Source organism: Cryptomeria japonica, chromosome 1 (assembly GCF_030272615.1).
Source record: "Cryptomeria japonica chromosome 1, Sugi_1.0, whole genome shotgun sequence".
NCBI classification, from domain to species: domain Eukaryota; kingdom Viridiplantae; phylum Streptophyta; class Pinopsida; order Cupressales; family Cupressaceae; genus Cryptomeria; species Cryptomeria japonica.
Genome location: NC_081405.1, coordinates 613,568,340 through 613,594,326, shown reverse-complemented (window position 1 = coordinate 613,594,326; position 25,987 = coordinate 613,568,340).

The window sequence follows — 25,987 nt, the reverse complement described above, 5'->3', positions numbered from 1 at the left end:
CAAATCAAGAATTTGTCAAGTCTACATCAACCATTTTCATCATCAATTGGAGCTTTGAAGACATTGAAGAATAATAGGAGATCATCGACTGTTGATTGGCTTGTACCTCTCCCTTAGGGTTTAGTATGGTTTCATGTTATTTTCATGTCTTTGTGTGAGCTTCATAACAATCTATTTAAGATTTACATTCATACTTTAGATCCATTATTTCATTTGTGATTTGAAGCATTTACATTCATTTAGGTTTTAATCTCAAGCGTAGGGTAGAACCCTAGATTTACTTTCTTGTTCACTTAATATCTTTCACACACATTTCAGTACATTATCGACTATTTGTGGAGGTGGAAATCACTGAAGCAAGGGGTTTGACTAAGGAAAAAACCCATATAGCCACCTAGACACCATTTTTCAAGTTGCAAGTGCTAGTACAGGAATCCAACAGACACACAATCTTCAAAACCGATGAAACACACAGGTGAAGACCCAGTCTTAGAGGTAGATCTCTGTTTTCTAATACCAGGGCATGGCACCTTGGTCCTTTGTGTTTTACAACTTTTTGTGGCAGTTTAGCAGTGCAGACTCTAAGATAGATATTTCCAGAAGTACAGTTCTTTGCAACATCAAAGACCAGAGCGTGACACCCTGGTCCTGCTTAGTCGGTCTCAAATTTCAGTAATAGGTGCACCTCTAAGTTCCTTTTCCTTCTCTATACTCAATCTCTCAATTTCAGATCTGCAAATTTCAATGTTTTCAATTTATATTTGCATCTTTTCTCATCTCCTAGCATAGTTGATCATTCCATTACATTTGGCACATCTCCTCTTCATAGCAGCAAAGGAATAGAAACCCTAAAGATATTCCTTGACTCTCTCTCTCTTGCAAGAAGTAGTTAAAGTGAATCATCTCCTTGGGCTCTTTCATATTCCAATGTGTGTATGAGAGTGGGATTAGGTCTTAGTTTGCTTGGTTCCATTTTCATCCTACACATAAATGTTGGTCCCTCATCATGCAAAAGCTAAACTAGTAGTCTCCCTTACCAAATAATATTTGGGACCTCTTCTCTAGTTGGTTGATCCTATATAAATCATCCATTTTTGCAATGTATGTGCGAAATTGCTCCACCTATAGAGATATGGTTCATACGGTGTAAAGAAACTCAAGAATTGTAAAACAAAAATCCTCATCATTAAACAAGGTTATATATAGGATTGAGCAGTTAATATCGAAAGAAATAAATGTCTATGCTCACTCTAGTAAAAAGATAATATCCACCTTCATAGATTGGGATTCTTCAATGTTAAAAAAATGGAAGGACTTCAAACTGTCTTTCCAAGGGAGCCTTTTTCAATAGAAAAAGAAAAACATTGATAGAAGCAATATTTCTTGGACTCTCCCACCTAAAAAATTCTTTAAAGTTAACTTTGATGGACCATCACGAGGTAATCTAGGTATCTCAAGTTGTGGGTGCTTCATCAAGAATCATGAAGTCCAACTATTATCAAAGTTGCATCATGTGTAGGGGAAAAAGTGAGACTAAGTATGGAAACCCTAATCTCACTCTCATACACACTCATGGAATACGAAAGAACCTAGGGAGGTAATGCACATCGGCTAATTCTTATGAGAAAGAGAGAGTCGTGGATTACCTCTTAGGTTTTCTATTCCTTTGTTGTAAATGATAGAGAGGAATGATCCAAAATGCAATCTAACCTAGAAAGCAAGTAAGCAAGCAAACCCTAATATGAGAATGTAGATCAAAGATCAACCGAAACACTGCTGCAAAGTACAGATCAGAAGGAAAAATCAAAGGTGTACCTATATCTGAAATCTGAGCAGAAATGTTCGGGACCAGGGTGCCTTGCCACTATCCTGATTCTGCAATTCTGGAGCTGCAGCTGACAGGGGGGATTTTGAAGCCTGCAAAGTGTTGTTCTGCCAAGTCCTGTTGATAGAGGGCAGGACCATGGCACCACGCCACTATCCTAGATAGGACTAGGGCGCCACCCCCATTTCCTTGGGGCTTCTATGAAGAGCTGCAACCTAGAACTATCCATGTGTTCTCTTTCGGTCCCGAAACTTCCAGCGATGCATGGATCTGAACCTGTACCTGAAGATGAAAAAGAGGGTTTGGGGTGGCTATATAGGGTTTTGCCTTAGTCAAACCCCCATGTTGGTAATTTAAATCTCTACAAATAGTCAATAATATACTAAAATCTATGTGCAAGAACCTTGTGTGTGTGCAAGATCCTAAGAATGAAATTAAAAACCTAGAGCAACCCTAAAGAGTAAACCCTAATTGCTTATAATTGACAAAGTAAATTCTCTAAATACATAATGCAAAGTGATCTAAAGCATGAATGTGAATAAAAATGAAGCTTATGAAAAGATATGAAAACAACATGAAACCATACTCAACCCCAAAAGAGAGGTACAAGCCAATCGTCAGTCCGTGATCTCATATTGTTCTTCTACATCTTCAAAAGCCCCCAACTGATAAAATGATGCTTAATCAATGTTTGATGGATGAATGTTGAATGTTGTTGAAGAGTTCAAAGATCTACTCTTTCACTGCAAAGAAGGTTCTAATGCTCCAAAAACCTGCTCTTAGATTCTTAGAAAGAAGACCTTTTCAAATGAAGAAAGAGAGCTCTTAAGTATCAAACCCCATATCTTAATTCATGTTTAGGCCGACCTAGGATTTGAATTTCCTGCTAATATTTTGGGGTTAAGCATTATTATATCATAGGATTGTGCTCCCAAAATTTCGGGAGAAAAGCCGCAGACCATGTGCATTCTCACCACGGTCCGACCAACTTTTCATCAAATTTTCAGGCCATTAGATATGATGATATTAGTGTGCATCCCAAACTTACAGCTGATTTTGAGATGTTTTGATATGCAAAATCGGGCCTAAATGGTCAAAATAAGACATAATTAGGGTTTATGATTAAATGATTCATTGGAGGAATAAGATGAAAAGGGGTACACTTAGGGTAAAGGGCCCAACTTTATAATATGTAAAGTGATGAAACATGACCTTAGATTTAATTAAATTAATTAATTAAATGCTTAAAGAGGAATTAGAAATGCAAGATGCAAGACACACTAAGGCAGGTGCTAACCTAAGTGTGAAATTCTACCACCCTAGCAAGGATGTACAATTTATGACACTACATTTAGCCCCCACTTTAGTGGTCATATTACACTATGTGCATATGCAAGCTAAACTACAGAAAAGTAAACATCATTTGAAAAAGGATATATCCATAAGTTGGCAGATGAAGCCCCTGGTAGTATCTACAGTACACAGTTAGGAACCACACCCTACAAAACCACATGTTAGATCACAAAATCACCTAATTCTTACTAAGGAAGGTGATGAAATTTGTGGGTAGCTAAATGCCCCCCTGTTTTGACTTGTTTATTAGTGAGGTGAAATAGGGTATCATGTTTTCCATAGCGAATTGTGATAGATTTTGATGAAAGAAGTTCACAACAAGGCTTCATTACTCATCCAAGCACATTATGGAACTAATATAGAGCAAGAGGATGAACTCACCATTCCAACGCCACCGACGGTGCGAGAATCAGAGCTTCCTAGCTCAAGATATGATAGGTTGAAGAAAAAGTGTAGAAATTAGGGTTTTAACTTAAAAACATAAAGTCAAAAAGTGCATAACACATAAATATGAAAGTGACACCTTCATTTGTTATTTTCTAACTTTTTGGCACTATTCATTGCAGAGGAGCCCACATACAAGCCATCATGTCGTGACGCTGACCTGAGCGACCTATGAGGATGGAGATCCTGCGTCAATCTGTACTCATCGGTCAACCACTCGACGAGGTGAGTTGACCTTCCATTGACTCCATTTGACTTTTTCATGCTTTCATAGTTTTTAGAATGATGATGTCATCACCAAGTCCGAGCCCCGGCCCACACCTAGGGGTCCTAAGGCGCCCTGGTCCTCTTAGGGTGCCATGGTCCTAAGGGGGCGCCCTGATCCTCCTAGAGCACCCTGGTCCCATCTACGCGCCCTGGTCCCATCTGGGCGCCTTGATCCCACCTAGGCACCATGGTCCCAGTGGGGCGGCCTGGTCCACTCAAGGTGCCCTAGTCCCTATTTGGGATGACCAGTGGCGACACGGCATGAGGCAATGAATGTTAGAACTGATAGAATGATTGCATTGATTAGATGATGATTGATTACTGATGATAGATTTCTTTGCGTTTTGCAGACACTACCATACATCCATGAGCATACCGTCGATCTCACCTTTTCGATCCTTCAGGAGCAAATCCCAAGGCTAATAGTAGGAGAGAGGGATTTACTACATGCAGTGGGCTTGTGGGATGCGATGACAATGCCGACCATCTGATTCCATTCTGCGATGTTGATGTCACTGGTGGAGAGGTGCAATGAAGACACCTCGATGTTCTCACTACCTATGGGGGAGATGACGGTCACCCTTGAGGATGTATACCGCATTATGTGCCTTCCCATTAGAGGAAAGACCATGAGATATTGATATGATAGGATGGAGGAGGATTATAGGAGAGAGAAGGTGTATGTTGTGGGGAGATTGATATGCAGCAAGATGAGGGACCATATCATGATCAGCTAGCTCCTACACCCTACTGGCGAGGTTCCATTAGTGAGGTGATTCATGATTGTGACCCATGCATTAGTCATGTTCCCTAATGGGTGTGACACACATATACATGGAGGACTCTACGCTATCCGAGCGATGGAAAGACATAGGAGAGTATACTCTTGGGGTCAGAGCATGCTTGTACATCTCTATCATGACCTTGGGGAGTATGTATTTGGACAAGGATGCAACCTGATGACATGCACGCTACTACAGGTGTGGATGTTTGAGCATATTACCTACACTAGGCCTGCTAGAGCCCCCATAGAGCTAGTCCCAGAGCAGCCTAGGGTATATGCTTATCCTCTTACCCGCGCGTGGTGATTCAGCGTTCTCCTGTATTGGAGATTGAGCTTAGATAGATTGACAGCGGGCGGAGTCATATGGAGACCCTACCTCAGGATGTACATGTGGGTAGGGATACACAAGAAGATGTTCAGCATGTAGAGGAACTATCTACTAGAGGGGTTGTACAACCACATAGTCGTTCCCTTCTACTTTGACCAAGTTCGGTTGCAGTTCGGGTTCAAGCAGTGTGTTCCTACTGATGTGCTTATGTACATCTGACACTTGTGCATGATTCTGAGGCTAGGAGCCATTCCTAGGCCTACCAGTGATGAGATCAACATTATAAATTCAGATGGGTCAGATCAGGACATAGCGACAGACTATAGAGATGATTCAGGTGCGCACCAGCGTACATCACATGGTGGGGGAGGACATACCCTGGAGCCATTTTCCTAGTAGACTTCCTTAGAGGGAACCCCAGACCATGGAGACAGTCAGGGGACGGAGAGGGATCTGATACATCCAAGGAGGGCTCAGATGATCAGGTTGATGATACTGGAGAGCAGGAGGCAGTCGAAGATGGAGACGATCCTGACACCGAAGATGGAGATCGGGATGGAGATGATGAGGAGGACAGAAAGGAGGATGAGAAGGAGGAGGAGGAGGAGGAGGAGGAGGAGGAGGATGAGGAGGAGGAGGACAAGGATGAGGATGAGGATGAGGACGAGGATGAGGATGAGTCATATGTAGTTCCTCATCACTCCGAGGAGGATACCATAGCACTAGATCCACTGAGTCTCCCACTGCGGGCAGAGAAGGACCCTATAAGGGGTCTTGATCCTAGTCCCCATCGGCCCACGCCTATTGTACAAAGACAATACAAGCACAGAGATCCTAGCAGGTCTCAATCTTAAGCGGTCATTGTCCACAATCTCCACTAGCGAGAGGGAGAGCTAGGTAAGGTGTCCTACTATTGATTAACTTATGTATCTTACTTGCTTTATATTTGATGATATAAAGTGTTACTGATAAAATATTTCTCTCTTCCTTGTAGCTACCATCCATGAGTGGAGTTCTCTGATTCAGAATGCAGTGATAGACCTCATTGTGACTGTGCACATCCCTAGTTCCTCACAGATATCGCACAGATCCCAGAGGAGTACAGAACAACATGAGGACCTTTTCTCCCCTATTCCAATGGAGGTGGAGATCCTACAACAATTATTATGACTGACAGAGCGTAACCTAGCAGCATCACAAACAGAGGCAGCCACGTACCATGGGATAGTGATGGAGAGGGATCGCAGGAGCTCCTCGCGGTCCATATCATGATACACTCCCATGGGGCCACCCCCACGACCAGATCAGGAGGGGGCATCCAGCCACCATCCTCCGGCTACTAGTCCTAAGGATAGGAGATTATTTTGATGTATTGATGTATATATGATGACACTCATGGCTATGTTATTTTAATGCTTAAACAATATATGCATTGCTTAGATTAGAAGTAACATAATGAGTAATGAACATGTATGTCTAATTTTAATTTCCATGTGATTGATTTCTCAATGCTTCATGATTAAATTGATACATGTGTGATTTAATTAAATAACTAAGTATTTAATTAAATGCTACTTTGATTATGTAAAAGAAGAATGTATTAAGCTTGAGAACTATATGACTACTGTGATTTAATTAACTCCAATTAAACACAACATGATATAATTCTACTTAACACATAAGAAATTGTATAATATGCGAGCATATATGAAATGTAAATCTATTCAATTTACACAAAAGAATTCAAGACAAACAATAAAGTAATGAAACATGCTTGTCAAGAACGAAGTAATGTAAACCAAACAATATAACATCATTTAATCTTACATACTTTAATGCAGACATGCTAACATATTACCCAATTTTGAAGAATAGAAAGAAGAGTAGGGAGAGAGAGAGAGAGAGAGAGAGAAATAGAACCAGGCATCGTATCTACGAAGCTGCATAGCATTTATGGGTTCCTTGAGAGGCGTACCTTCCACATCTTCTATCTTGTAAGCACCTGATCCATAGACTATGACAACAATGTGTGGTCCAAGCCAATTAGGGCTGAATTTTCCTTTCTCCTCAGGTAAGGCATTCACATTACGCTAATTCTCGTAAAGGACTAAATCACCTACCGAGAAGGAACGTTGAATAACCTTATCATTGTAGCTTCGTTGCAAAGTTTTATGATATGCTTGAATATGCTCGAGGGCATTTATACGCCATTCATCGAGCTAAGTGTCCAGAAATATCAGTTTTGGAGAAAAGATGTTTAAGAGGATCAAATTTAATGATAACATGGATCTCATCCTTCAAGAGATAATGCTTCAACTTTTGGGTTGCAAAGACTAAAGCAAGGCACTGTCTTTCTATCGCAGAATATCGGACTTCGTAATCGAGTAGAGTGTGACTTATGTAATAAACCGTGCATTCTCTACCATCCTTATCACATTGTGCCAATAAGGCTACAAGAGCTTGAGGGGAAGCAATGGTGTATAGAAGAAAAGGCTTAGTAGGATCAGCAGGTTGAAGAATAGGGGGATTGGCCAAATAGGTCTTTAGGTCTTCAAATGCTTGATGACAATCCTCATTCCACTGGAAAGTGATATTCTTTTTAAGCAATTGTATAAGGGAAAGGTATGATCTGCAAGTTGAGAGATGAACCTATGAATAGCTTGGATCTTTCCTTGCAAAATTTTTAGTTGGGAAAAATTCTTAGGAGGTGGCATGTTATCAATAGCATCTATCTTCTTCGAATCCACCTCAACGCCATGATGTGAAACTATGAATCCTAATAGTTTTCCACTATCCACACCAAAAACACATTTTCAGGGATTTAAACACATGTTATACTTATGAATTCTCTTGAAGATTTGACGAAGGCTCTTAACATGATCTGTACCAAGAATGGATTTGTCTAAGACGTCATCAACGTAATCTTCTAAGGTTTTATGCATATAGTCATGGAAGATGAGAGACATAGCACGCTGATAGGTGGCGCTTGCGTTTTTTAATCCAAAAGGCATCACAATCCAACAAAACATACCCCAAGGGGTGGTATAAGTAGTTTTATATTGATCTTGAGGATTAATGAAGATTTGATTATATCCTGAGAAACCATCCATAAAGGACAATAAAGCATGCCCTGCTACCGAATCCACTAACATATCGATATTCGGGAGAGAAAAGTCATCCTTTAGAGAGGCCTTGTTTACATCATGAAAATCCGTACACATCCTAATCTTGTTTTCAGCTTTAGCCACAACTATAATATTTGAAATCCATGAGGAATAATCGATAGGACGAATGAATCCAGAATCCAACAGTTTTTCAATTTCATCTTTAATAAGTAATTCCAGTTTAGGGTGAATCTTTCAAATCTTTTGCTTCACAGGTTTAGCATCAGGAATTAGGACAATGTTATGAGTGACAATCTTAGGATCTTCGCCAGGCATGTCAGAATATATCCAAGCAAACATCTCAAGGCATTCATGTAACAACTCGGCATATTGTTTTTGCTCTTCTTCATTAAGACATTTCCCTATCTTCATGATCTTATCTTCAACACAAGGATCCATCTTGATATCAATGGTGTCATTTATTAGGAGATTACTTTGTTGAGGAGCATCTCTTAATTGACAAAATTCTTTAACTATCTCATCGTTATTTATTTCTTTCCCAAAATAAGCTTCCACATTTAGACAATAAGGAAAATTGTGGTTAAGGTTATAACGAGGAAGGTTGTCATAAGCTCCCAAGAATTCAGCTAAGGAATCATTGGTAGAAAAAATATCCAAAGCGAAGACACAAGAAGGGTCACAGTCAATATATTCTAGATATTTTAGTGAAAGAGAAGTAGAAATGACATTAACACTAATAGATGGTCTCTTAGAGGCTTTGATACGCTTGAAAGGATCATAACCAAGCCCAAATGTCATATCACGAAAGTTATTTTCCAAGGGAACCTTAATCCCTTGTTCTTTAGCACCATTTCCATTATATCCACACCTAGCTAGGATGTGAAAACCAGGACCATAATTGTTAGTCATTTCTAAAGAAGAAGGAGGATTTTCAAAAAGTGAAGGATCAAAATCATCTAGACCAGAAACTAAGGGAGATGAAGTCTGAGAAGCCACCACAAAGTTATTACTCAATGGCCCAAACAAAGTAGATTGCTTTTTAGGTTCTTCTTTCTTCTTTTCGACCTTAGGCTCTCTAGGGGGAATTATGTATTCCCCTACGAAAGTAGGACTGAAATCAAGGGATCCCCAATCAGCTTCTGCAAGAATCTTTTCAGGAGAGAAAGTGTTCTCAATCGTAGACTCGGGCTGAGAAGACTCTTCCTCAAGAACCTTAGGTCCACTTGAGGAAGTATTGGGAATCGATCCAGATATAGGAGATGGGTTTGATGAACTGGTCACACTAATCGGAGTAGAAGCTTTAGAGGAATTATCTAAGATGGTTGGGGAAGAATTGATTGAAGATGATTTAGAACTTGATGTTTGTAAACAAGCCTAAAATCTTGTGTCACCTAACAAGCTATATGTTGTGTTGTTGTGAATGAATTTAATTTTCCTATGCAATGTAGAGGGAACAACTTGCATGCTATGAATCTAAGGTCTCCCTAGCAACAAGTTGTATGTCAACTCTCCAGACATGACATGGATAGGTGTAGGTAAAGTAATAGGACCTACCTTAACAGGCAAAGTAATGATACCTAAAGAAGATTTAGCAACATTATCGAAGCCACTGATAGTGAGAGAATTCGGTTTAATAAGAGATGTATTAACATTGATCTTATGCAACAAGTTGACGCTACAAACATTAAGGCCAGAACCATTGTCCACTAGTGTTCGTCTTATCGCACTATCATTTATGATAACCACAATCATTAAGGGATCGTATTGTTGTTGAACTTCACTAGAGGGCAGCTCATCTTGTGTAAACACAATCTAGGCCTTAGGTGCTGAAATAGAGTGAATCAAGGAAGCCATATTATTGGATGTCACTGCGGATGGGACATTCAATGTTTTCAAGGCATCTTGTAGCATTCCATGATGAGTCGAGGAAGTTTGAAACAAATCCCAAAGGTATATCTTGGCAGGAGTAGCTTTAAGTTGTTTGACAAGATCATATTCCTTACCAAGGGTTTGTGAAATGCGAGGTGCTTGAGGAAGAGTGGGTTGAGGATCAGGTAGAAAATTCAGAACAATCGGAGGAGGGTTTGGTTGCCTATTATTTCTCATGTTATAGGAATGGGAAACTACATTATAACTCTCCTTAGTTAGTTGTCTAGCATAGCTATAAGGACTCTTAGTGGGATTCCTTCCTTGAACCGTAATGATAGGCTTGTTTGGAGTGCTAAAGGAATCATGACTATATCCACTTTGAACCCTTGAAAAGAGGTTGACTAGGAATAGGTGAAGTTGGAGAAGGACAAGCACCTTGGACAATAAAAAGTAGTTTTCTATGTTCATTCACATTGATCATATTGATTAACCTTTTAGATGCATTATTCTTGTTTGAAAGTTTAGGCAAAGACATAAATTCATCAAGGGCATCATCCAACAAAGCATGGTCATAGTGATTGAAAGGCTTATCTTTGGACTCAAAAGGAGACATAACATCATAGAGGGAATCATGGGAGTCAACTATGTTGCTAGATCTAGTGGATGAGTTGATAGGAATGTACCCATGAGAGGAATCACTCAACTTATCTTTATCATCACCACGGAATGGCATGATAACAAGGTTGATTAATTTTTGGCAAAATGAGGGTTTAAAAGGCTTAGGATTCAAAAAATCATCTAGAGCTTCATCTAATTCATCCTTAATAAACCCATTATCAACAAAATTTCACACATCATCAAAAGCATGAACATCTTGCAAATAGAAATTTGACATTTTGAAATGAAAATTGCATGAAACTTAAACACACAATGCAAGGAAAATGAAAGAAACCTATCTCTTTTTTTTCTTTTTTTTTGGTTTTGAAAGCAAATGAAATAAACTAGATCTAGATCTAACAATGCAGTGTAATGAAAATGAAATTCGATTCACGTTGGGTTCACCAAAGATGTGTAGGGGAAAAAGTGAGACTAAGTATGGAAACCCTAATCTCACTTTCATACACACTCATGGAATACGAAAGATCCTAGGGAGGTAACGCACGTCGACTACTTCTTATGAGAAAGAGAGAGTCATGGATTACCTCTTAGGTTTTCTATTCCTTTGCTGTAAATGAGAGAGAAGAATGATGCAAAATGCAATCTAACCTAGAAAGCAAGTAAGCAAGCAAACCCTAATCTGAGAATGCAGATCAAAGAACAACTGATACATTGTGAGAAAGTATAGATCAAAAGGAAAAATCGGAGGTGTACCTATGTCTAAAATCTGAGTAGAAATGTCTAGGACCAGGGTGCCACACCACTATCCTGATTCTACAATTATGGAACTGCAACTGACAAGAGGGATTCTAAAGCCTGCAAAGTGTTGTTCTGCCAAGTCCTGCTGATAGAGGGCAAGACCATGGCACCATGCCACCTTATTAGGTAGGACCAGGGTGCCATACCCCTATCCTTGGGGTTTTTGCCAAGATCTGCAACCCAAAACTGTCCCAGTGTGCTCTTTCGATCCTGAAACTTCCAACGACGCTCGGATCCAAACCTGTACCTGAAGCTGAAAAAGAGGGTTTGGGGTGGCTATATAAGTTTTTGCCTTAGTCAAACCCCCATGTTGGTGATTTCCACCTCCATAAATAGCTAATAATGTACTAAAAATGTGTGTGCAAGAACCTTGTGTGTGTCCAAGATCCTAAGAATGAAATTAAACAACCTAGAGCAACCCTAAAGAGTAAAGCCTAATTGCTTATAATTGACAAAGTAAATGCTCTAAATCCATAATGCAAAGTGATCTATAACATGAATGTGAATAAAAATGAACCTTATGAAAAGATATGAAAACAACATGAAACCATACCCAGCCCCAAGGGAGAGGTACAAGCCAATCGTCAATTGATGATCTCCTATTGTTCTTCTACATCTTCAAAAGCCCCCAATTGATAAAATGATGCTTGATGAATGTTTGATGGATGAATGTTGAATGTTCTTGAAGACTTTGAAGATCTACTCTTTCAATGCAAAGAAGGCTCTAATGCTCCAAAAACCTGCTCTTAGATTCTTAGAAAGAAGACCTTTTCAAATGAAGAAAGAGAGCTCTTAAGTATGAAACCCTAGATCTTAATTTCATGTTTAGGCCAGCCTAGGATTTGAATTTCCCACTGATATTTTCGGGTTAAGCATTATTATATCATAGGATTGTGCTCCTGAAATTCCCGCCACAGTCCGACCAACTTTTCACCAAATTTTTGGGGTCATTAGATATGATGATATTAGAGCACATCCCAAAGTTACAGATTTTGAGATGTTTTGGTATGTGAAATCAGGCCTAAACAGTCGAAATAAGACATAATTAGGGTTTATGATTAAATGATTCATTGGAGGAATAAGATGAAAAGGGACACACTTAGGGTAAAGGGCCTAACTTTATAATATGTAAAGTGATGAAACATAACCTTAGATTTAATTTAATTAATTAATTAATTGCTTAAAGGGGAATTAGAAATGCAAGATGCAAGACACACTAAGGCGGGTACTAATCTAAGTGTGAAATTGTACCACCCTAGCAAGGGTGTACAATTTACGACACTACACACCATATAACATACCTCCATGAACAAATAATGTTGGAGAAGACACTTTAATACTAAAGAGGGTCACAATGGCCCTAGAATTGGATATAAGAAAATTAATCATTGAAGGTGACTCTCTGATAACGATAAATGTATGTGGAAAAACAAAGAGTGCCAACTAGAAAATTGCATACATCTTACAAAAGACATGGGACATCATTGATTAGTTTGAATCCTATGAAATTATTCATACCTATAGCGAAGGAAATAGATTATTCAATTGGTTAGCCAATATGGGATGCAATTAGCCAGGCAACATAGGGAAAATATTAATTAGTGTAGATCTAAAAGTCTCTCCTGAAGCTCGAGGAATACTTTCATCTGATAGTTTCTTATAACCTACTACAAGCATTAGCATTTCCCTCAGTTTGAATATAAGAAAATAAATCCCACAACATGATAACTCTAAATTACAAACAATTAGATGCCAAAGTAGACAAAGGGTGTAGGTTTGGCCCCATTCTACATTCTCTACATTCAAAAATCTAAGTGGAGTAATCTATATGTGCCACAACGAACAATGGATATAGCCAGTATACTTGTTCATACAATAAAGTGTACATTTGGATAGAATGTACAATGTAAATCCACCTACACAATAGGCATTTTCATCAGCCAAGGTGGCCCAACCTCAACTTCCCATGAGGAAAACACGTCAAAGCTAGTACACAAACAATTGAAAATCCCACCTTACACCACAGATTTATTGCTAGCATGTTGCGATGTGTGCAGGTACAATTTGAAGTCAATGTTTTGACATCAATCTCATCATGGCAAGCCCACTGTCTAAGTCAAACAATCCTCAACACCACATAGACACATTTAAAATCGGGTCATTTGCAACCCTTTAACCATAATAGTTGAGTCAACCTCTGGGATTGAGTAATCATGATTCCAAATTGTTGCTATTTTGAAAAGACTATTCTTATCTTCCTCTGGCCACCTCACCTATATGGAAGGTACCTATCCCATTTTTCGTCAACACATCACTTGTGTTCTTAAGGGAGCTAGGTTGTACGTAGAATCACTTCACATTACCAGGCATCATTTCACGTCTCCCTTTTCTTGATGTGGCAATCCATCCATGGTTTCTTCAAAAAGGCACTAACACTTTATTATTACCACTTTCATATACTATTGGTTACTTAATCATTTCTTATAGAGTTTTTTCTATTGTTTCTTATTGTATCAGTGATTGTCATGCTTGCTTCCTTTGCACTAACTATGGATGTCCCCTATCAACAAGTGAATTGCACTACCTATTTTGGATGCAAAGTACATCGAATCAAGTGAATTCAACCAACAAATTCCCATTCGTATATTTATTTTGTAGTGTCAAATATTTGAAAGAGCTATTAGGATCTTGGTTGATAATAGTATCCTAGAAGCCTACCCCTATATCTTATACCCTACTCAAGTTGCATCTATTTTTTTGTCAAATGTCATGGACTCACTTCAATCATATACCCTAGTCGTTGCATCTATTTAGAAGAAAGGACCTATTGAGAAAATTGGGTTTCCTATGTGCATACTCAGCTTTGAAATGGTCCATGTTGTACAAAGATAAAGCAGAATTAAATGTGTCTTTGTCATTCCAAGATGGAGCTTGGGGATCGGTTATGTGATATTTTTTTGCAAATTTTGTAGCACTATTTTTTTTATTTTTTTTCTGCTCGGTAAAAGGCCTAAGCCATATTTTATTAATAAATAGAATTACAATCTCCACTCAGTGCGGGCGCCGGTAGGAAAGAGCAGAGAGGAGAAAACCTTTGGCCTTGCCCAGGACCATAGGTCCAGTAAATATCTAATATCAATTATTGAGTTACATATAATCTTTTACAAATTCTTCATTCTGGCTGTTCAAAAAGCCCTTCATAGGTAGTATCTATAATTTCCAAAGAGTTAACTTGCTTCTACCAGACTTCGTTGTTCAATGGTTGTTCAATGTTGTCGCTTTTGCCATATTTTCTGCCTTCTGCTTTTCTTGCTAAACAGATTCTCAAAACAATCCTTCTGCAAACCACTTTATTAAGTGTTAGTACAAAAAAAAACAAGAACTAGTATTATCTCTGCATATTTTCCATTGTTGTTATTATAGCCTAGGCTTCTTTCATATAAAGTCAGCATCAGAAATTGTTGGTTATATTATGAAAGATTACCCAGGCTACAATAGTAATAGAGGTATAAAAAATGGTCAACAAAAGACTAATAATAACACAACCCATCTATCTTGTAATTCATGATCTTACCATGATATTCTAGTCTTATAGATGTCTAAATGTAAATACTGAACCAAACCAATATGCAAGAGTTGCTAGAGTACTTCCCGTTACTGCAATTTAGTATATGCCTGACTCAAAGAAACATCCGGATTCTAAACTTCACTTATTTAGTATATCTATATGTTTTAAAAATGTCATCAAGTGAGTATCTTACCCTTCTCTATCTATGCTATAACAGAGTCATACATTTCTAAGCCATCCTTATATCAAAGTGCTTTCGTAAACAGTTCAATATGTGCCTTGTACTAACTGTAGATCCTACATCCATGTGTATTAGATTAGTTATATTAGTGACTACAAACAAAACTATGTTATGAAAACTTATTATTCTTCCTTATCATCTACGACTTCCATGCTAGAGGCATGTGTTTCCTCAGCCTACATATCACTGGGATTATCAGCCTGGAACGGAGTCCAACCCTCTTCTACCATATAACTTACCCACCATTCACCTTTTGTCTCTTTTACCACACCAAGCCATTGTTTGAGGAATGCAATGCTCCTTGTTATCTCTGTTTGCCTTTTACGGCATAGTTTCTGATCTTTGCTGCTAAGAATAGGCCTCTTAAACTCTATATTGAGAGCCTCTTTCTTGTCTATGGCTTCCGCAACTTTGGTGTAATCTTTCGAGTAAGGTATATATAGCTTATCATCCACACATTTAATAGCCATTTCCAAGTTAACCGGATATTCTTTTTTGAATATTAGCTTGCATAGTGAGACTGTGACTGCTTTATCTTCTCCCATTGTGAATAGTATTGCTACAAACCCCATTGGGATGCTACTATTGACTCATTTTCTATGTCCTGAGTATATAATCTCATCGCCCAGAATCCTTTTGGTCGCATGTATGACCAGATCATCTTTCGATCTCAGAATAACCGACCAACGTTTGCTAGAGATCTCTCTGAGAAAGGACATTTCACGCTTCTCAAGGCAAAGACAAATACCGGAGTCCATCTTTTACAAAGATAAATAGTGGGTGCCTCTACTTAGATATACTAATTTTGTTAACCAGTATTATCGGTAAATTGAGTTGTATCCCTGGTTATGCCAGGCTATTCTCGTGGTGGTTTCCTATTCACCTCCTGGTAGATATTGTGATTGTCTTATGATAACTTTGACATATTTCCATCCCCATATTATATATATGCATATATATGTATGTATATATAGATTTGAGTATCTAATCATGTTGTATGTATACATATGAACATGTGTATCTCTGTCAAATCTGAGATATTTCCATCCCTATACTGTCCTGTCATATCAACTATAGGATTGTTGATTGTTTTTTCCCTTACTCTATTTGCCTTACACCCTGGCATCTCCAATGAATGCTTGCTAAGGGTTCAAACCATACCTAAATGATAAGATTTTGACATATAATGATACCTATATATATATATTCTAGTCTCTATATATAAAATTTATAGCACTATTGTTACTTATCACTCATAAGAAATATGCCCTTGCGCCCCCATATAATATCCTTTATGGGGTTCTATAAAACATCTAGGCCAATGGAGCATAAGGAGTTGATGTCTAAACGTGGAGTCAACCATGGATGTGGATATGGACATGGTGGATTGAATATTTCCTCCTACCTCACCTTTTGCCTACACCAATGCTTTCAGTGATGCGGCTTAGTATGCTAATATAGTCTTTTATGTAAATATTGATTAGTTAAAGTTGATAGCTTGTTGCTAACATTTTGAAGTGGCACGGTATGTGTCTTGTTATACAAATTTTTGTCTACAAAAATTTGTAGTGTTTTGTAAAATTTGTGTAGAAAAGGGCATCGACCTATATGCACGAGCCCACCGTTTTGCTTACTAAGTTTCTCTGCAAACATAGTATAGTGTTTTGTAAAATTTTGTAAAAATGGCCATTGACTTGTATGAATGAACCCTTCAATAGTCCATTTGACTCCACATACTTCCGTAGGTGTCAATGGAGAGATGTTCATTCCTCTCCCATTATTAGTCACAGTCTTTCATAGTTACGAATTGGGGGTCGATGACAGGTTCCAACCTCCTACTCGGGTGATATTTTATGTAAATATTTTATACTATTAAAATATTAATATATTATATGCCTCTATCCTCTTGTCAAAAAAAATAATAACTCACAAGAAATTGGCAATTTTATTAAAATTGCTAGCACCCAATTAGAATTGCTTCCAAATCAAAATTTTAGGAAAAAGTATTTTAATGATTTTTTTATGAAAATACATTAAAGAGGCTACTACATAAGCAAATGAATAGAAACACCAACTACAACCAATAATAGAAACTCAATTCCACACCACACCCAAAATTAAATACAAAACACACTACAAACTACTTGAAAAACTCACAATTTGCACTAAAGCTAGAAACCCCTCAAATAATTATGCTCCCAAATAAGAATAGAAACGAAAACACAAATGAGAAAAAAAAGAAGTTGTTCCACAACAAAAAAAACAATCACCAAACATACAACTCCAAACTGCACCTACTTCCAACAAACCCTTCACCTCAAATATGTAAAATATACATAACCAAAATTATAAAATTTGAATGTTTTATTTCCAATGTAGAATTTGAGTGAGAATACCTCCAAGAACCAGATCATTTTTTTCTCTGATCCAAACAATCAATGGGTTATCATCCACTTATTGTAATCTCTAGCAATGTTTTATCCATGAGAGATATGAAGAACATAAGTGCTCTTCAAAAGATTTTTGCTAAGACGAGCAATAATACCAAATGATAAATTTTAAGTTTTAAATGTTGTCCAAAAAATTAATGCCACGATTTAGGAGGAAAAATAATTAAAATTATAATTTGGTCTCTCTTTGTACTTGTTAGCAAAAAAATAATTCAAAATCAATATCTTGAAGATGCTCCAAAAAATACTAAATTAATAACAATTATCTCAAGAAGATTCCCAATGCCCAACATGTTTTGGAACCAGTTAAAAATTAATAAATTTAATATTTATTTATCCAAATGATGAAAATTACACCAAAAGAATAAAAATATCATATCCCAATTTGTCCCATTGATAGGCTTATATTTTGTCTATTTTTCATAGCTTCACATTAGCCTTTAGTTAATTTTTTATGGTATATGCTACAGACTTTAGTATAACTTGACTTCCTATGCTACCAATACTTCATATATGCACCTTAATATGTTTATTCAAATGAATATGTGTCTGTGTGTGTGTGATGTGATGTGGTTGGATATTTTTTTATGGTTTCTGATGTTGTTCATTCTAACATGTTATACAATATTTCGTTCAAACTGGAAGTTATTCCTACAATCAAATGCAAAAATAACTTTGAATTATTCAGAGGCAGTTCAAGTACTTCAAGTTGTCAAAGAGTGTCACTCATGTGTGCACTTCTTCAATGGCACAACCAACTATTTAAGGAAATTCTATTCAATAATTTGTTATGCTGTTCAAAGTGGACATTTATATCTTGACATGTTTATGAGTTTTAGTCCTATTAAGACTCTTAGATATTTTGTGCTTTATTTACTTGTTCAATAAATCTCTCCCTGTATCTAGGGATCAAGCACTAGTTATTTGTATAATGAGTCATTAGATTGGAGGCTATATGTGAGTCCTATTACAACTTGCAATATTGTGAATATTGTAACATCTCCTTTCTAGATATCAGTTTGTAAGGAAAGGCATGTACATGGTTGTTTCATATGAATAACAATACATTTATTGAATTAGCCATTTGATTCTTTGAGCTTCTAAAAGAGTGCTTTACCCAAGGTGGCCCACTTGAGGTAATGTTGCTCGAAGTTTCATTTATGTATTTTAATTAGATCTTTTTAGTTAAGTTTACTGTTAGATTACATACAATAGATGTGTAGCATTTTAGTCATTATGGATATCATATAAAAGTTATTTTTCTTTTCATCAGATAGTGTAAGTGTTAGTTACAAATGTTCTTGTTATAATTACTTTATTATCATGTTCATGTTTCATTGCACTTGTTCTTTCTATACTTTTCATTATTAGTTATAGTAATCTTTAGTATTTGTTTTCCTGCACTTTCTTTTACTACAATCTTTGCAGTTAGCATGGGATAACAACCTAAGATGAATTCATAATGCACATACAATGCTCTTCCATTTCAAGTTTTACAACTCCTAGGTTGATAAGTTAAATGTAGCTTCTATTCCATTAAGGGTTTTTCAAATTGGATAACTATTCCTAAGTTGTGAAAGCTATTAGACGAATACAAAATCACAAGTAGAATTAGAAGGCTCGACATTTTTCTTGTCGTTACTAGGTATGGTGTCATATTATGAAGTTATCTAGGTTGTTTCATAGTTTTTCATGCTTTCTTAGGAATAGAAATCATTTCTTTCAATTTGTAGGACTTTTAGAATTTGAGAAAACACCCAAAATTCTTACTAACTATGTGAAAGTAGGCTAGAACAAGGGTCATATTTATTATATGTAGAAAATAAGGGATGCTTTTGTAAGGTTCCTTACCGATATTGATATTCAAGTCATTCAAGAAGACATGGCACAAATAAATATAGTATATCATTCTCCTCCAACATTTCCCACTTCTCAAGCTACTTCCAATTCATCCCTTAATTATGCACCGCATAACTCTCCACCTAGGGCCAACATGGAAGATGCAAACCACTAGAATGACCAAGATAATGAAACACCAAAGTTCCATTTTCCCATTGTCTATCGAGAGGGGAATGTCAATCTTAAAAATATACCAGCTTTATCTCTCCCAAACTTTCATGGGCTTGTCATTAAGGATCATTTCCCAAGCTTCTTGAAAAGACATTTGCCAACTTGCTAAAAAATACTCCAAATCAATAATGAATAAAACCCACAACATAAGAGCACTAACATCAAAATCAAATCTAGAATTTTATTGAATAAAGATTAGAAACCTGCTCACAAACATGAAGTAGGACATCATTAACCACATAGCTACTCAACTGGATACTACAAGCAAGAAAGAAGTAGGAATAAGTAGAGGTTGTTCTGACAGAATATTGCCTCCATTGTCCCTATAAAAGAAGGGATTGTAAGTATAAAAGGATTTCAAGTATAGAAGACAAAACTAATTTCAAGGATTTAGAAGACGAAGATAGCCAAATTTTCTACCTAGCCCAACAAAAGCCATGAACCTAGAGACAAGGTATGCCTCGAGAATCTCTATCATTTAATAACTCTTATGGTAATTATAATCAATGGCAAATCAACTCCTTTCTAGCTGGACGAACTATGTTTCTTCTCCAAGGAATAATCCTCTTGGAGGTTAGCCACCTTTTCAAGTTCAAAATCTATATCCTAATTGGCAATTACCTCACTCAAACTAGAAATAACAATAACAATGGAGGGGTAGCCAACCATGGGGGAATCCTAATGCAGGATACCCACAACAACTACAAGCTCCACCTACACAACCTACCATAATTCCTAGCCCTACAAATGTTGCTCTACTGCCTCCAAAGTCCACACAGTTACCAACACAACCTACACCTAACAGCAAAATTTGTCTCATACAACAAGCCTATGCTAAGATACACACCAATTCCCCACCTATGTGTTGGACATTAACAATGTGCGTCTTCACTTCACTAAGACTTTAGCTGCTCCAACATAACCAATCATAATAGATATCCCTTCGTATGATTCTTCAACTACTATGAATCCTCCAATAAGAAGAAAAAAAATTTCATTTGAACTAGAGCTTAGTAAGATTCCTATACCACCATTTCCATGAAGGCTAGTATGAAAAAACTAGACTTTGAATTAGCCTTTGATTTTCTGGACCAACTCAAGAATGTTAGTGTTAAAATCCCATTATTCCAAGCAATTAAAGATGTGCCTATCAATAATAAAATAATTAAGTATTTATGCCTCAAGAAGTCAGGTAGGAAGAGAAAGGATCCAACAACTGTTCATGCGGTAGGAGAACTGGCATATATTATGTTAGGAATGGTATTTTTTTCCAAGTATATTAACCCTAGTAGTCTTGTGGTCAATATCACAATTAATGGGTTGTTGATACCAAATAAAATGATTGGCCTTGGACAAACCATTAATGTAACGACTAGAGAAAAATGCAAATTTTACAACTATTAGACTTGAGGCCTACACCTATATCCCATAGCTAGCTAATAGTTCAATAGTAAAACCAAAGGGGAATGTGGAAGACCTAGCCATAATATTGGATTCTTGAGAGTATCGTACAAATTTCATAATCCTACAACCAAAAGCTAACCTGAGAGGGTATCCAATCATCCTAGGAAGACCTTGGATTGCAAAAATGGATGCCTTCATAGGATGCAGATCATGTGAAATGATCATTTAAAATGGTATTGTTACCAAGAAACTTGTTTATATACGCCAGCCTAACTTAACCAAGAGATTGATTAGATAGTGTGGCCTGACCTTGGAGATGATGAGGAAAATGCTTTGCACACTCTCATGATGATAGAAGAGACCCAATGTTGCAAATGAAAGATGAAGATGTAGTCTTAAGCCATATAATTCAAAATTACTATAGCAAAGATGAGGAAACTATATCATGTTTAGCTTGCTCTTCTTGCCCATTGATTCCTTACTTCCTACAACATCATTTAAAAACTATGTATATGTTGCACAATTGCTTCATTATTTGCTTCCTCATATTGGTGATCCAAGAATCACATGCATGAATGTTCAATCAATGAGTCTTCTCACCACCCTGGTGGAGATCACTGCTAGTAGGTGTTGATCCTTAATAAGACACTCATCTTAACTAAGGGCAGTCAGGACGTTCCACAAATGTGGGACCTCTTTTACGCTCTATGAAACAACCTCTAGGATTTTTGAAGCCAACTCTTCATTTTAAAAAAAGGGGGAGGAAAAGGGAGAGAGAGGAAAACAAGACAAAACAAAGGTGAAATGCCAGACGTAAAGCTTTTACAACACTTTAAACTTCCCTTTTTGTGAAAGTGATAGAGAGACAGTGATTCTTCCAAATGAGCACACCAAAATTCTTCATTGGTGAGAGGAGACTGAGATGAACGAAGTCATGTGGACATAAGGCGCCACTTTTAATTCCTCGTGAATTGCATCTATTAAGGCTTAGAGAGAAACAAACTGACTCTTTGGGATTTTTGCAATAATTAACCATTATTAAAAGATCTATTTCTGGGTAGCATAGTTTATTTTTTAAGCTAAAAATACTAGCAGAATGAATTCCACTAGATGAACCATTATCCTTAGATTAATTGAAAAGAAAAAGCCAAAATAAGTAAGCAACAAATGCTTCTAAATTAAAAAGACACAAAACATACCACTTTAAGTAAAGAAGAAGAAACTCAAATGTAAGCATAGTCCAATGTCCATACTAAAAACAAACATTCGAAGGTCAAATCATGAGTTCCCCTCTACCAAATTTTGAAGCATTCTTTTATTATTTTCAAGGAAGGGAATGACATAACTTTCTGCTCCTACAAAGTGTTGAAAATTTTAATTTTCATAACCTTGATTACAAAGATGCCCATAAGCTTTATAGAAAAAAAAAATTCCACCAAAGGTCAAATGATTTTTGCAATTGTCTCCTCTTTGCATACTTGTCATGTGTCCTTAGCAATCATGACTGTTGCCTTAACAACTTCACATGAAGGATTTTTACCACCATTTCTAGCCTTAAGCTTAAGCATGATCACCATCTGAATTTTTCATCATTTTAAAATGAAATTGTTTTATGCATGCCTTTTCTACTTGGAAACTTATGGCATTTGATTCTATTTTCGATACAGTGAGCATCTAGGATCATCCATCCCTCTTTGATCATGGGCATGCTTGAATATCCTTTTTGAACACAAAAAACTAAGGGTTACAACTTAGCTGCCACTTGGCAACTCTTACAAGTTAGTGGGGCCATACTTTGAATCTTCACAAAACCTCCACATATCCCAAAGACATGTGGCATGATAGAGAAAGCTTCATGAGAATTCTCTCCTCCCTTTTCCTCGAACTTATAAGCAAGCGACAAGTGGCAATTATTTGGGAAGCTTGTTTCAAGGATCCTAGAATGATTAGGGGAAAATGCAAGCAACGTACTTTTTCTCTTTGCCACGTGGCCCATGGGCAAAAAGAAATTGCAACCATTTCCCCTTGCTGGTCCGAAACTCCGCAGAACCTCCACGTGGTGAACATTTGAAATAAAACTCTTTGGGAATGCATCCTTAGAAAAATAAAACCACACGGTTGTAAACTTCATAAATCAAACCCAACTAATCTTAGCTGTAATCTAAAGATCCCTAGTAAGCATCTCAACATAAATAGCAAGCTTGATCAATATAAAAAGGCATAGCTAATTTCTTTGTTGTAGGAACACATAACATCTTTTGCTGGAAATTATAGTGGAAATTATAGTGATATGAAGGGTCTTCATCCAAGCCTTTGTACTAAAAATATATATATATATATAAAGGATGATTGCAGACCAACCAAGAAGCTTCATAGAAGGATGAATCCAGTTGTCAAGGAAATAGTTAAAACAAAATTGCAGAAACGGTTGAATGCTAGATTCATATATCCCATCTCTAACAGAATGGTTTTCACCTTTAGTCATCATTTCCAAGAAGGGTGGAAAATGGAGAGTTTGCATAGACTATAAAGAGCTTAATTCAACAACAAGGACCATTCTTCTCTTCCTTTTATCAACTAGGTCTTGGACTCTCTAACAAGCAAGAAATATTTCTCATTCGTAGATGGTTTCAATGGCTACAATTAGATAAGTAAAGAACTAGAAGACTAGGGCAAGACAACATTCACTTATCCTTAGGGTACCTATCCTTATGTTGTTTTTCCCTTTAGTCGGTGTAATCCCCTACTACCTTGTAGACAGAAGTCCTTAGCATTTTATCAAATCTTAAACATGATTACATGGAAGTATACATGGATGACTTCACCACATATGGTGATATCTATGACGTAGCCTTGACAAATATGACTAAGGTACTTCAAAGATTTTAAGATCATAATGTCATTGAGTAACGAAAAGTGTTATATGATGATGTAGTGCTCGACCACCATGTTTCTCAACAAGGTATATAGGTTGATCCTTTAAAAAATGAGGTAATCAAAAGTATTTTTATTTATTCTAAGAAAAAAGATATTAGAATTTTTCTTGGACATGTTGGTTACTATATAATATTTATTAAGGATTTTAGCAAGATAACATCACCATTATTTGTTCTACTCACCAAATATGCAGAATTTGAATGGACCAATGCTTGTCAAAAAAAATTCTAAGCATTGAAGGATGTACTAATTGAAGAACCTATTATGAAAGGTTTCAAATGGAACCTTCTATTCCATATACATACATTTGCTTCAAACTGTGCTATGCGAACAATTCTAGGACAAAAAGGGGTCATTGAATATGTCATTTAATATATTAACAAAAAATTGCAATCAGTAGAACTTAACTATACAATCATAGACAAGGAGATGCTAGTAATCATCTATGCTATCAATAAGTTAAAATAATACATAACAAGATCAAGTTTTTGTGCATGCAAACCATGCAACAATAAGGTACTTGATGAATAAACATGTTGTTACCAATAGGTTGGTTAGATGGTTACTTTTGTTGTAGGAATTTCATACTACAATAGTAGATAAGTCTAGAAAAGCAAATGTAGTTGCTTTTTTGTCCAAACAAACAATGAAAATTCAAACCCTATCATAGATGATTCATTTCCTGATGAGCATCTCTTTTCTCTACAAGTTCATGACCCATGGTATGTAGATATTGCAAATTACTTTGTTGCAGGTAAGTTGCCTCCTTATTTCTCTCCAAGGGAAAAGTGTCAACTTATGGAAATGAGTTTTCTACTCATGGATACCAAGGTACCTCTTTTATACTGGAACATAAAACATCATGAGAAGATGCATAAGAGAAGATAAGATACATGGTATCCTCCATGCATGTCACAAAAAGAATAGCCATGAAAGTGCTTAACACGAGTTATTATTAGTCATCCTTGCACAAAGATTCAGTCAAGTACACAAGGCATTATGATAGGCAACAAAGAATTGGTAGACCCACAAAATCCGATGAGATGTCTTTACATCCTCAATTGGTCTTGGCACCATTTGATAAATGGGGAATTCATTGGGCCACTTAACCCACCTTCAAACAATAGATTAAATTTAATTTTGCACAAAATACTTGGCAAAGTGGGTTGAGGTTAGGGCAATGAAACATGCCAATGATAACAAGGTTGTAGAATTACTTTATAAAGATATTTTCACTAGATATGGGGTCCCATGGGAGATTGTGACAGATTCGGGTCCCTAGTTCACATCTACATTAATTTAGGCACTAATGAATGAATATAAACTTAGACATATGAAAGCAACACCCTACTTCCCTCAAACCAATAGGCGGGTGGAGGTAACTAATAGAGAACTAGAGGCCTTTCTTACAAAGATAGTTTCCAGTCATAAAAAGGATTTGGCTTCTAGGTTGCAAGAAGAAGTATGGGCATAAAGGACTACATGGAAGACTATTGCAGGTTTTACACCATTTAAATTGGTGTATAGAATCGAAGTTATCCTTCCTATAGAATTTAAGCATAAAACCTTAAGGACAACAATTGAACTTAGCATAGACTTGTCACAGGCCCAACAGGAACGAATTAACACCTTGAATGCTTTGGATGAATTCAGGCAAGAGGCACTTCAACACATGGAAATAATGCAAAAAATAGAGAATTAAATGGTATGATAGATATATAAAAAATTAGGCAATTTGAACTAGGTGATTGAGCCCTACTCTATGATTCTAAGTACAAATATCATCAAGGGAAGCTCCAGACTAGGCCCTAATGAAATAGAGGAGGTATTCATAATGGTGGTATTAGATTACAGACCATTGACCCAATAAAATTTTCACTATTGGTTAATGGTCATATATTCTGAC